At 37.5% G+C, this 13,300-nt stretch overlaps 1 protein-coding gene and 1 long non-coding RNA gene across 4 annotated transcripts in view; one reads left to right on the top strand and one right to left on the bottom strand.

The window, feature by feature from the left end:
- The window catches only part of LOC124293742, a 96,927-nt gene that overhangs the window by 20,015 nt on the left and 63,612 nt on the right, over positions 1-13,300 (bottom strand). The window lies entirely within an intron of this gene.
- LOC107226816 (tachykinin-like peptides receptor 99D) overlaps positions 8,456-13,300 on the top strand; it is a 129,138-nt gene continuing 124,293 nt past the window's right edge. For 2 of the 3 annotated variants that reach the window (XR_006903618.1, XM_046735940.1), the window contains exon 1: positions 8,456-8,587. The gene's annotated coding sequence lies outside the window, so the exon portion shown is untranslated. The remainder of the gene's footprint in view (positions 8,588-13,300) is intronic. The other variant, XR_006903619.1, reaches the window with a different exon arrangement.

Genomic DNA, 13,300 nt, shown 5'->3' with positions numbered 1-13,300 from the left:
TTTTTTTCAATTTCTGTACGATCGTAATTTCAATCATATTTCAAATAAGAACTCGTGTCAACGAGAAAATGATTCTCTTGTTTAAGAACCCACACAGTCCTCTCTGTATTCTACAAAAAAAATAAAGTTTTTCATAAGAATATTCGAAGGCACCAGCCGTTCCCGATGTTCACGATTGAACTTTGAACTAAGAGTTTGTAAAACCAATGGAATTCCGAGATCATTCCCAATCGCTGGAATACTTGAATGCCATTAATAATCTCAAGTGAGCATAAGATCGATATAATACGGGAAGCGATGCTATGGTGCAAATACCGGCGCGTTTTTACACTTGGGACGAGCTTCACGTTCACCAGTAAATATGTATAATATAGTAATAATTTATAGGGGGTATTCTTGGAATATTTCAATACATATTCCGATGAACAACTATGCCTCCTGCATACTACCGTAGAACTTCACAATATCTGGAGCCAAGAACTTTGATGAAAGTTTCTAATTCTAACGAAGATTCGGTATTCGATTTTGTAACAAGATTTTGTTCATTTTGCCCATCTACGACAATGCGAACAAAACTGTACATACATTAACGGTTTTACTCTCGGGCAATTAAATTTATTTATAAAATAACTCTACACCCATAAACTGACGTAAAATGAATAGTAACTTTTTACGAAAAAACCATTGGAACTGGAGCCAATTTTTTAAATGTATCATATTCATTTGAAAAAACATGCTCTCGAGATATATTTCCCGTGGGCTATATAGATGCGGGAATGCATAATCCATAAATAGAATATTTGTAAACTTCAGAGAGAATGTAAAAGTATCACAGAAATGAAAGCAACAAATTAGGCAAGGGACAAAGTCAGCTTTTTCATTGTTCTCTTTTCCGCTTCCACTTTTTCATTTCTTCCCTAAGTCTGCTCCGACTGTTTGTTCACTTATATCTGTGTAAATACGTTGCCTTAGGTCACGTAATAACGAGACGAATGCTCGACATTCCACAAAAACAAACCGTACGCGACTGGCGGAAATGTTTTACAACTTTTTACGGAGGTAAGATTTCAAGTATCCGAGAAAGAATTCACGCGCTGCACATCACGGCATTTTAATAATACCTGCATAATGCTTCGGCGAATGAAAACGAGCCGCTCTTCATCACTATTCTACACTATCAATAAATCCGCAACTTCAAGTTTTAATATACTAAGCTTATTCAGCCTATTATTATTATTATTTTATTCTCAAACTATCCGTGAAATTTACGACTCAAGTTAGAAATGTTTTTTTTCATTGTACGCATCAAATCGACGGTATTTTACTTACAGCAACTAATTCCATCATCGGCATTCCAACTTTTAGCTACAACCCTGGAATTTAGAATTGAAATACTTTCTGGGAGTTGTCGTCGCCGTATCCGTGTGCATAAAGTGTTCTCCATTTGTGAGTAACTCTTTAATTAAGAGAAAGACCGCGTCTGTACTTTTAGACCGACCGACTTGGAGTAGAAGAATGAAACGGATGCGTACGTCTGTACGAGACTCCGAATTCCAATTTTATTTGTATTGTTTCAGTTATATTTTTCAAACAAGTCGTTTCTCTTTTCTTGTATTCTCGATTCTTCGATGGATGTTTTCTGTCGCCGTCAGCTTGTAGCGAAAGAACCACATCTCATTGGAGAGATTGGAATTTTTAAAACGTCCATATATGTATACAGATGGTCACTATCAGATTTGCCTGATTCTTCATCAGATTAATCCTCACTCCCAAATACTAATTGCGCCTAGTAAATTCCTTCGTTGTACGAGGGATGCGTAGTAAGTGAAATCTCTCGGGGAAAAAATGGTAAATTTCACCCAAATTCGCAACGGGTGAATACTAAAACATCCCTGACAGCAAACCTCTCTACTCGGAGTAAATATACAGGTGAACTGTCGGAAATAATTTGTGCACCCAAATGTTGAAGTTGTCGACTCTACCGACATGTTGGTGTCAAACTCGACAGGATTTTCAAAGTCAGATTTTTCATGCCATATTATGTTTACGTCAATTCTCCGAAATTTAGCGTTATGAGTTCTGGCAAATTTTGAAAATATTTTTAAACCCTAGCACAATAATCGAAGTGTCAAAGGACTTTTAAATACTGGGAAATCAATATCAATTTTTCTTTGTTCTATCACGACGTCGGAAATGTAAAGTTTTCAATCTAACAGGCTTTTGGTAATTGAAAGTCATGTTCACGCATAATTATCGTTAGAAAAACGAATTTTCTTACATTTTGAAAAATGATATGTAATTCATTAACTCAGTGCTAAGAATTTGAACAGGAATCATTTTGCTCCAACATCTCGTGCAATATGGATGAAACGATGTGTTCCGTAGAATGAAGAAAAAGATAAATTTTCTTTTACGAAATCTGTAGAAGATCCACATAAAATCTTTAGCAAGGATCCACTGATTTTTCCGCCGTAATTTTCCCACTACGTTTACACAAATTCGTTCACACCGTTCGTAGTTGATCCCGTAGATGTATATAATTAGAATTTGATTATAAATATTAATCTCGCTGTGTACAATTGAAATAAAGTAACAACCAACTATATCAATCAACTGAATATTCACCTCGTTGAATTGAATAATCAGTCTGAAAATCTATGGAGCAAAGCCAGATTACATCAGATCAGGCGGTCGTCTCGCCTTAAAATTTACCCTCCATAAGCTTAGGGTGATTTAATTTGTATAAATAATTTCAGCGATGATATTACCTGAGAAAAACACCCGCCACGAATATATAATAGCCAAGAAATAGGATATGTCTGGACTGTAAGGTATTAGTTTCGTAAGAGATGAATTAAATAAGACACTAAAGCCTTGAAATCCCCACTGCAGCGTGTTTCTAATTTGAAAACTGCCCGGCTGGGCGATTCTTCATACTTCAAACTTTTTACTCCTCGGCAGACAAATGGGAAGAAAGTAAGTATAGGTTGGTATGTAAAAAGTTATCGCTGCTGATCGATAAAAGGGGTTTTTGTTTTCAGCGTGTGCACTTGCTGGGCAGAGCGCGTAGCAATTTTACTGCGATTATTCATTCGCCGGTTGAGTTAACTACCCAAGTCGTAATTTTGGTTTCAACAGCCCTGCAAAGTCGAGTCTAATTAACAGATTAATTAACGCACGGAATATCAAGTGGGCGAGGGTCTCCCGTTTCCGGGATGCCAATTTACTTTCCCAATTGCTCTAAGCTCCTGCGATTAATGGTTGTTCTCTGTCTCGGATAATCATCGGCATTGCACGCGCACGAACCTTGGCCACTGAAATATTTTTACGATGCGATACGCCGCCTTCCTCAAAAGTCCTCAGTATAGTTTAACGAAGAATCGCAAAGCTCTGCAATCAACCCTTCCACCTGCCTCGCTTTAATTACCGTCCACGCCAATTAGGGCACGACCCAATCTTCACTACAGCTCAAGGTTTGAAACTAAAATTGAGTTTTCTTTTTAAAATATGAAACACGTGACTTTCAGATTAATTAACTCTGAGCGAAAAATATGCCGTTATATATATATGCGCAAGGCTGTCGGTTTTACCGAACAGCATTCCCAAGCAGCGTGTCTACTGTTTCAGACTCGTTTCCGACGATACGGCCATCGAGTAACGGCAGTACGCAGCTTTCGTCAATCTTCTTGAGAGATTGAAGTGCGAACCAATGGTTAAAGCACATCGGACAATTGTATACGTAAAAAGTGACTCTGAGTGTTCATTTTGTGAAAAAAAAAAATCGCTCTCGGTCTTGTTATTACAACCGATGTAACAATATTAGAGTTTACGTTACTGGCAATTCGTCCTTTTTTTCTCCCTCTTTCTTTCAAGAAAGGCACTTTTGACATTTCGTTTACTTACCGCCGATTCAAGGTGTACACATTAAGGGTGAATGTAATTCATTTACCGACAAAAGCTCAATTTACGGGAGGTTTCGTGGTGATAAACGAAGAATAATATTATCACGTTGTGTATAAGAACTGCGCTGGAGTTTCTTCGTCGACCGTAAGATACGTTTTTTGATTATTTTCGTTGTAGAACTCCTACCGAGTAATATACTTCCGTTGAGAAATAATAAATCATCCGTATACTGATATACATACCTATATACTTTTATATATATATATTTTATATACATATATATATATATACACCGACACGCGTAAAGGGCTCGAAAAATGTCTGGGCTCGGTAATATTAAGTTTTATATTTTTATTTTTTACGTTCTGCAGACAGTCTTTGAACATCTTCCGTGAGGAAAATTTTCTTCCGCGCGGAAATTACGCCGGTTGTATCACACCTCCGAAACGTATCGGCGACGTACATATGCGCGGAACTTGATTCAATATTCTATAAACTAACAGAGTATCGGTTTTCAGTAACGCGTAGGTTTGTACATACATGGGTAGAATATATGCCATATGCCGTAAATCAATGCAACGCGTGAACACTCGCGAACGTCTCGTGTCGTGATATAATCGAATACCTACCTATAAATTTATTTCAATCTTTCTTCGAAATTTCTCAAGAGATTTATCTGCCACTAACAGAATATGCTGTGCGAATAAAGATCGATTTTTATTAACTGAAATTGTTCCGAACTTCAGACTAATTACACGATTTTTTTTTTTTTAACTCAATCATTTCTCTGAATACTCTGAATTTTCAAATTTCGTACAATTGATATTTTCGAATATACGCTGTTTCGAAGAAGACAATCCAGGATCAAATCGTGTTTAAAGATAATAAGATAATGGTTATTCGTTTCTGTCGAGACTTTGTTTCAGCATTTGTTACGTTGTCCCTGAATCATCTGAATAACTCGGAAAAGTTTGCATTATACCCATCAAATTTCTTAGAATTTCAAATTGATTTTACAGAAAAATTTCATTCGCCAAGTATATAAATTTAGCTTCGATGACTGAGTATATTCTCAGTTTACGTTGATAAATTTCGATGTCACAAGTATCACAGGTAAGTGAGTTTGAAAGTGACAAATATGAGGAATAAATTTTTTTCTAATCTGATGTATTTTGCGCCTTGGATGCCATTTAGCCTTGGTCCAAACCTGAATTTGATGCTAATCCACATGCAAAGAAAGTACTCGTGAAAGGTAGAATTTGTGCGAAGAACAGATTGGTGGTAAAGCTCAATTTGAATAGTTTATAATACCGAACTTGAACCTTTTCCGAATCGGCTTATCCGTCGTCGTTTTAATAACAGCGAATGAAACCCCGTTCCACTTGATTCTAGTGGTCGTTTTCACCTCATGGCTAATACCTACGCCCACGCGGCTCAGGAACCGGATGAGTGGGTGGTGAACCCTGAATTTCCAATAATCGAAGAGAAGTTGAGGTTTCAGTTCCAAGATTCCGAATCAAATCAAAGGAAATCCGTCGCTCTGACCGTTCTCGGAATATGTCGCGTTCGTATTGTGCCTGGAGAATGGCCGAAAAGTGACTTCTATAAATCATTGGCGCATTGTGTACGATCATTGATATTGAATTACAGATTTTTTTGCCTTAGTCGCGAATTAATTGATTTTTTGGTTGCAGATACCAAACTGATAACAGCTCTGAGATATATATCAGAACGAATTTTCCCGCACGCAACGCGCCTCGGTAAAATTTGTGAGATCGAACGCGGGTTCATTAATTCCATCATGAAATGAATATGCATTTAAATGTCGTTTTTTTTTTTTTTTGCTTGTATTCAACAGATCGTTGAATCAGGTCGTACAACCTGTTGCGGTTTTTTCACCGATATTTGAGTAATTCTCAGCATGACTATATGAAATGCTGACGATGTACTTTCCGCGAAAAAAGATAATGCAATACGGAGCGTTAGAATTTGAATTTGATAAAAGGTGCAGATGACAGGATTATAATATCCGATCTCGATCTGTACAATGTTCAAAATTTATACACCGTAAGGATGCTGTACCCGTGAAATTTCAGTCTGTTTGATATCAGATAATAATGTCGATAAATCCAACGGCAAATTTTTGAAAACAATTCTTGCTTGAAACGAGTTTCAACACCGTCATAAAAGAAGAATAAATCAGAACCACGTAAAAAAGTTTAACAAAAGTCAGATTCTCGACATGTGGTCAAGTTTATGAATCGGAAAAAATGACGGTGTTTTCACGGTATTAGATTGTCGGAAGAAATTCAAAAATGCCAAAAAGAAACGAGTGAAACTGACGATGAGCTTCGCCTTGTGAAGACGAACGTACGAATTGGCAGTGAAGAAGAATAATGGAGAAATTGTCCTGCAGCCGGCGGCATTGTCGCGTCTATTAGATTTATTGAATGATAGCCTCGATGCAAGTTTAATGCAATTCATTCCCAGTTAGTAACACTGTGCGATTCATAAGCGTCGACGTTAACCGAATTATGCAGTTGATGAAATTACGACTGCGCTACGGTAATTTTAATTCTTGAAACAATTCCGCATTATATCACAATCTTGTAACCTCGCTATTTTCTCATTAAAATTCCTTCAACTTTCCACAGAATAGTTTACAAGCGACGCTCACCTCGTCGTAACGCAGCTACCACACCGGACTTTTTAACCGGCTAAAAGTCGTGTCAAACAATTAGAAATGCTTCGAGATAACTAATGAATTTTAATACTAGACAGTCCTGCGTTGAGTACCTTATTACATACACCTATGATGCTTAATGTGCTACTAAGATCTCTGTGATAATATAAATGTAGACAATACGCGAATTACAAACAAAGGTTTAAATAACAGGACACAATATAATACAATTAATAATAGAACACAACAAAAAACACGATGTGTTTCAGTGAATTTGTCGAAAATAATCTTCCGAATAAAATGAGCTATCGTAGAGTGAAGCCTAACGGATTCGCCAGATTTTTCATAATCTTCGAGCTATTCAATGTAAGGCATCGACATCCAAGCTTTTGTTTATACTTACAGTATTTTATACTTTTGTATTTTTTTTAAAGAGATATTCGCAGTTTACGGATACAATAATTTGTCAAATATACAATCCACGACTATATTGTAACAAAGTTATTGAAAAGCATGGATTTGTGGTCAGGAAACCTCGTCATGCGAAATACGAAATCTATAATTACTATTGTTATTACAACCGTTACGGCAAGCAAAAGATTTCAAAATTAAATTCTGACGCTAAAGAATTTCAATTCCCTTAGTCAATATCTTGAGAATGCTTATCATCAAATTTTTACGCGGAATAAGAATTTAATTTGCAAGGTATTCGCAATGAATGTATGTATACGTACATACATATATACACGTTACGATGCGTGACTGCTAAAATTCGTGTCTTTGCGGGCGTCGAGACAAGGTGTCGGTTTCACGTTTGCGTGTGCACGCGATAGTTGTATAAGGTATCATTTTTCCAGGAGTCAAATAGTCTAATGATCGGTGCAATAGAAAGCTTTACCTTTAGCTTAAGCTTTCCCGGTTAGCTTAATTTTTCCCTATTTTTATGTGTACCCGACATTGATCGACGCAGGATGTACATTTCATATCGATAAGCCGCTCGTCGAAATACGATAGCTAATAAAATATAAAATATAAATTGTTAATAATTTTTTTGTCACGTGTGCTCGTATTTAATTCTTTCAATAATACATTCTGAATCATGAATTTGAAAGAAAGTACAGAATGCCGATACCTTTTGGATTTATTGTACCTGAAGCCAAAGAATTCACCCTTGCAATATATTCAACGTAAGGTCATTAATATGATAAAAGAGGGAAGAGAATTGAAAGAAATTCCAGTAATCCATTTTTGTGAATGAATTCGTTACACAGAAGTTAGATATAATCGTCTGTCTTTTGCTGGACGAATTGAAGAAGTGGGACTTTCGCGGTTAAAAAGACCAGAGGCTCAATTTTCAACTCATGCATTCGTAGCGTGAATTGAGATTATATCGGGAGACACAATTATCTACCGAAAAATAAAGTTCAATACTAACTTCAAAGTTTCGTTTTCATCACATTCGTTGAACACAGCCTTTGAGCTTTTCAATCCGCGCTACGAAGTATCGATTTGATTACATCAAATTCAGAGAGTCATACATACCAGGAAAAGAATAAAGCCGGTTATATTTTTCTACGAAATTTCGTGTTGCGAACTTGAACAGCTATTGAAAATTTTGTTCTCTTCACCGGAAATCCAAATATAATATCACTCTTTGGCGCGAGTTGCGAATGGACATTAGACACACAAGTGCTGGCCGGATAAACAGGCCTTTGCTTATCTTGATCCGCGAATCTTGTACCAAGGCGGTCTGAATACTTTCTTTCAGAAGCCGCGGATGTCACGACGTTCACACTGCCATGCGTCGTAGCACCGCGGCGCGTTCGGCGTCGCGACGCGGAATTCGAACCTCCGGCAGTACCGTCGAGACGGGCGTCCCGTCCACGCGTCCTCCGTAATAAACCTTTCCTTCGGCTCACCTTTGCTTCTGTAGCTTTGTACCGGCGCCTCAAAGTTAAGGAAAACAGATTGGAAAAGTCAGACTCAAGTCATCCCATTACGGTGAGTCTCTGACTTTAGATTTTAATTCGCTTAAATTATATGCCTACGTAGTTTATCGAATTCGAAAGGCGCGAAAAAAATTTCAAAGTGCGTCTGTATAGAAGAATATAAGCAATTAGAACCAAGAATCTTAACCATTTTTACAAACTTTTATCGACTATTCTGATTTGAGTTAGACCAACTGAAAACAAGAATATTTAGAATGCGAAAATTGGGGTGATGAAAAAAAAGTTTTATAGACTGTTTACGCTTAGAGGGAAGTTTAGCTGACCTGAGAATCGGTAGGGAATCCAATTTTCCAAAGTTTCCAATCGATGGAGGAAAAGAAGACAAGCCCTTGGGCCATTTTATTGTATAAGATATCGAATCGCTAATAGCTCGTATTTGTATGTGTCTCCGGCAACCGAGTTTTGCAACTTTTATCTGAGGATTCGTAAGCACGAGTTTACGAAACTCTTATCTTCTTATACTCTGTACGTACGAATACACAGTGAGGGTAATAAAAGCTACGAGAGGAATTTAAAAGAGCTGTCAAGTGACTAATGGATATAGTCCAACTTTTCTCAATAGTTGACGGTGCCACCTAAATTCTGTGAAAATATATTCATACGACCCAGCGGTGAACGATAAAAAGAATATACGTTAAGAAAAACATAAAATACGAGCAAAAATTTCACCAAATGATCATACATTTTTCTCAGCTCAGCGGATCACGTTCTCGGCACGTTCAAGTATTTCCGAACGTAGCCCGCGGGTCAGTTTATCGGGTCAATCTTATCTCGCTACTGTTGGAGGCTGCGGCATGAAAAGAATTTGTCAACTCGTTGGCATAAATTTATATCAACCCGACAAAGAAACAGGAGGAAATGAGACATTAGGTGAAAATGAAGGCAATTATTTCGCAACTTGAGCCGCGTATCTGCCCGTTATTGAGCAAATCTATCCTCTTATTCATCGCACAATGCGGCCTCTCTGTACGTACGTTACACGGACGCTTAAATTACGTTCAAAAACGTATCGTCGCCGTTCAAAATCGCCATTCGTATTCCGAGGGAAGATATTTTCAGTCTCGGGGCTTAACGACTGTTCGCCGAATGAGAATCACTCGTGTGTTGAAGCAATTTTTCAACTCACTTATTGTTCGTGCAGGTTGAAAGGTGAAAAGTGCGGTTTAAAAGAGTAGGGAAAATAATGAAATAAAAAAATGTGGACAATGTTTGTCGAAACGAACCCGCGATACAACGATCACGCAAAGAGAGGAGCAGTACCTACGTACATATGCTTTTAACGTAACTCTACGTAATAAACGCAATGAATTCCCCTGGCTCTCGGAGCATAAAATATACCCTCGTATCACGCCTCGAAACCGAAACTCAACGTAGGTTTTTTCCTGCCCCGTGAGCCTATCGCCTCAACATGGATCGGAGATGGTGTTTCATTGAGCTGGGTAAATCCAACCACTTGACAGTTGACGAAGCGCAGGGTAACGCCAGTCGATACGATTTTTGTGCCCGAGTAAGGCACAGTTTGATTTCATTTCCTTCGCCTCAAAATTGAACAAAATCGTTATTATACCTTCCGAACAGTTTGCTTTAGTGATCGGAACAGCAATATATATCAAATAGTTGTATATATATTAGTTATATTTTCAAGATATAAACCAACTGTCTGTGATAGTTTGAATGATGTACGAAAAAACTTGTTGACCGTAAGATAGATTTCTTTTTACAAAAATGTACAAAAAACCAAGCACCCTGCGTAGACAGTTGAAAGCATAGTTTTTTCCTTTTCTATTTTTCGTCTTACGATTATATTATACTATAATACTCATTAGTATCAGTAACAAAGTTCAAGTGAACATCGAGTACCTTTGCCTTTTTTTTGAAGCGTAAAAATCGTAACCCATGCGTACAAAAAAAAAACAATTTTAGTTTTTCGATCGGTGTTATGGAACAGCCGTAGACTGTTACCGTCATCCGCTTCGAACTCTGATTGCATTTGAGAGGATATTTTGAATCGCGATATATGTAGGTGGGGTAAATTAGGGATCGCGGTTTTCCGAATATCATCTTCCTCGACGGGTGAAACACGCGGGATGGCAATTAGCCGATTTAATTGTGGGAACGAAATCGCTGCGGTGCCGAACCCGACCTCATATATATATATATATATATATATATATACATACGGGGGGTATATGTATATATACGGGGTATATACACACTTGGCAAAAAGATCGTTAAAGAAAATGGATCAACTAATGACTCGCCTTATCTATGTACACCTTCATTCCTTTTTGTGATTCAATTTGCCGCTGATGAGCCTTGGCAATGAGTGAAGGGGTCTAATTTTCGCTTCTGCTTCGCCGAACGGTGCGGATATCCGATGTCAGGGGTAAAGCATCGTTAATCTATCCCGAATGTAATGTTTGTTTCAATTATAGGGGTAACAAAGGGTGATGTTTCTAATGTAATTGGAATGTTCAGGGTGCAGCCTTCGCTATGAGATATACATATCTATCTATACTAGGGTGTTTAAAACAACTCTTTTTTTTTCTTCCAGACAGGTTCAAACTTACCATCTAGGTATAAAAATACGCCCGTTATTAAAATTTGATCTCTAAATATTAACATTAAAAGGTTGCGCATCGCACTTTCCTATTTTCTATAAGAATAACACGGTTTTTGGTCCTTCTGATTTTGATAACTAGCTACCGATACTTTGTACAGAAAATTCTCAGACATATTTTTGTAGAGAATTGAACGCCCCTCAAAAAAGATCTGTTACTAGTTTGTGATAAATTCCAGTCGTTTAAAAGTTATCTAAGGTCAATGTTCAACTCTCTACAAACATGTGTCTATAAATTTTTTGTACGACGCATCGTTAGCTAGTTATAAAAATCAGAAGGAGCAAACACCATTTATTATATAATAATATTATACATATATAAACACCATGTTATTCTTATGGAAAATAGAAAAGTGCGATGCGCGACCTCTTAATGTTAAAATTGAGAGCTCACATTTTAACGCGCGTATTATTTTACCTCAATGGAACTTCTGGACCTATTTGGAGAAGAAAAAAAAATTTCTTAGTTTTTTTTTTTTAAACGCCTCGATATATAGATACAACCAAGTGTTTTGTTCAATTTCCGATATATGCTCACTTTTAAATTACACACACTAGAAATTTAGAAAATTTTTCCACGTGGTTTTGGGGCAACAAGATCTGTCAAATTCGAAAAAAGAAATAGTTTTAAGAACTTCTACTGTTACGCATCGAAGAATTTTCTAGCGGGTATTTTCCAAGCCTTATCAGACACGAAGGAGTTTTTTTCATAGATTTCAAAGATAAAAAATATACGAGTTAAAAAAAAAAAGAGTGTCAAATAAAATGCTTTGCATATAAATAAAAAGAGTTGTGAAAAGTTTAATATTTCACTCACGGTATAATTTTGATACTGCAAAACTAATCCTAGTCTAGCTTTCATGTCCTAGGTCAAGGGGCAAGATACGCATTTTATCAGTCATTCCTCGCTGACACGTCAACAGGGCAGTGACATTTATCTAGAGCAAAGGCGGTGACGTGATACTAGATTGAAAAAAGTAATCAGTCAGGCGTCATCGGTCCAATACAGCAATCCCATCCGCAATTTCTTCGCACAGTTGAAGATCTTTGGCGGACTATCTTGACGGAAAGGTAAAAAGTGGATGATTGTTTTCCGGGATATTAGAAATTTGAGGACCGTCGGGAAAATTCGATTTCCAACGGGAGGGCGATACAACGAAAGGACAAGAGGGATGCGGTCAGCTTTCGTTTCCCCCGTGCGAAAGCTCAGGGGTTGTTGCGGCGCGCGGAGCGCCAACTTTGTTTCGAACAGGTGGGAATTGTATCAGTCTCAGTGTCGGCGTCGATTCCGGTATCGCGGTTTTCCAACTTCGACGTGAAATACCCACCTCCTAAGACCGGTATTCGCGCTTCCTGCTCATTGATTCGTGTCAATCGGAATTTCCACCGCTTCCACAGCTTCCCTGCTACGGTGAACGTTTGTTGAACACAAGCGAAGCTCTGTTTCGTATCGCTTCGATTATCAATCGAAGATGGCACGTAATATGCGTAGGTATGTGTATATAATAATCGTGAAACTTGAAACGAGCGTCGTAAAACGATGTATTTTTTTACTCATTTTGTTTATTGCTGCGATTTTTTTTTTTTTTCTTCTTTCTTCCTTTTTCAAAGGAACACACATAAATATAGAAAACTTTATTTAGATACGTATAGCCGAGCAGTGACGTCAAGGATGCTATATTTACCGGCCGGAACTTGTAGATTCAAATCATACACGTGCAAATGTATCTTTTGCCATGATTTATCCTTTCACTGCATGATAGAAAAGACATTTACTAGCTCGTTAAGTTAAGATTCACACGCGTTTCTTCGCCGGTCGCTGATTCTCTTATAGGATTTCTAGTTGGATTTATTGCTTGTCCTACAGATAGCTTTCCGAGAGGTTTAACTACTGTTCAAGTCAGGCGTGCACTTAGTGAGAAGTCACTTAAAGTCACGTACAGTGCCATTTTAATGATCAACTTCGGAGTTGGCTGTGAACGAGTTTTAAATCAGTTCGAGTGATTTGAAATTACTTCGAGTCACGTCAGGTGATTTGAATATATATGTATATATATACATATACCACCTCCAAGTCTTGTGATT

Source organism: Neodiprion lecontei, chromosome 3, assembly GCF_021901455.1.
Source record: "Neodiprion lecontei isolate iyNeoLeco1 chromosome 3, iyNeoLeco1.1, whole genome shotgun sequence".
In the NCBI taxonomy this organism is placed as follows: Eukaryota; Metazoa; Arthropoda; class Insecta; order Hymenoptera; family Diprionidae; genus Neodiprion; species Neodiprion lecontei.
This window is presented reverse-complemented; position numbering and strand designations above follow the sequence as displayed.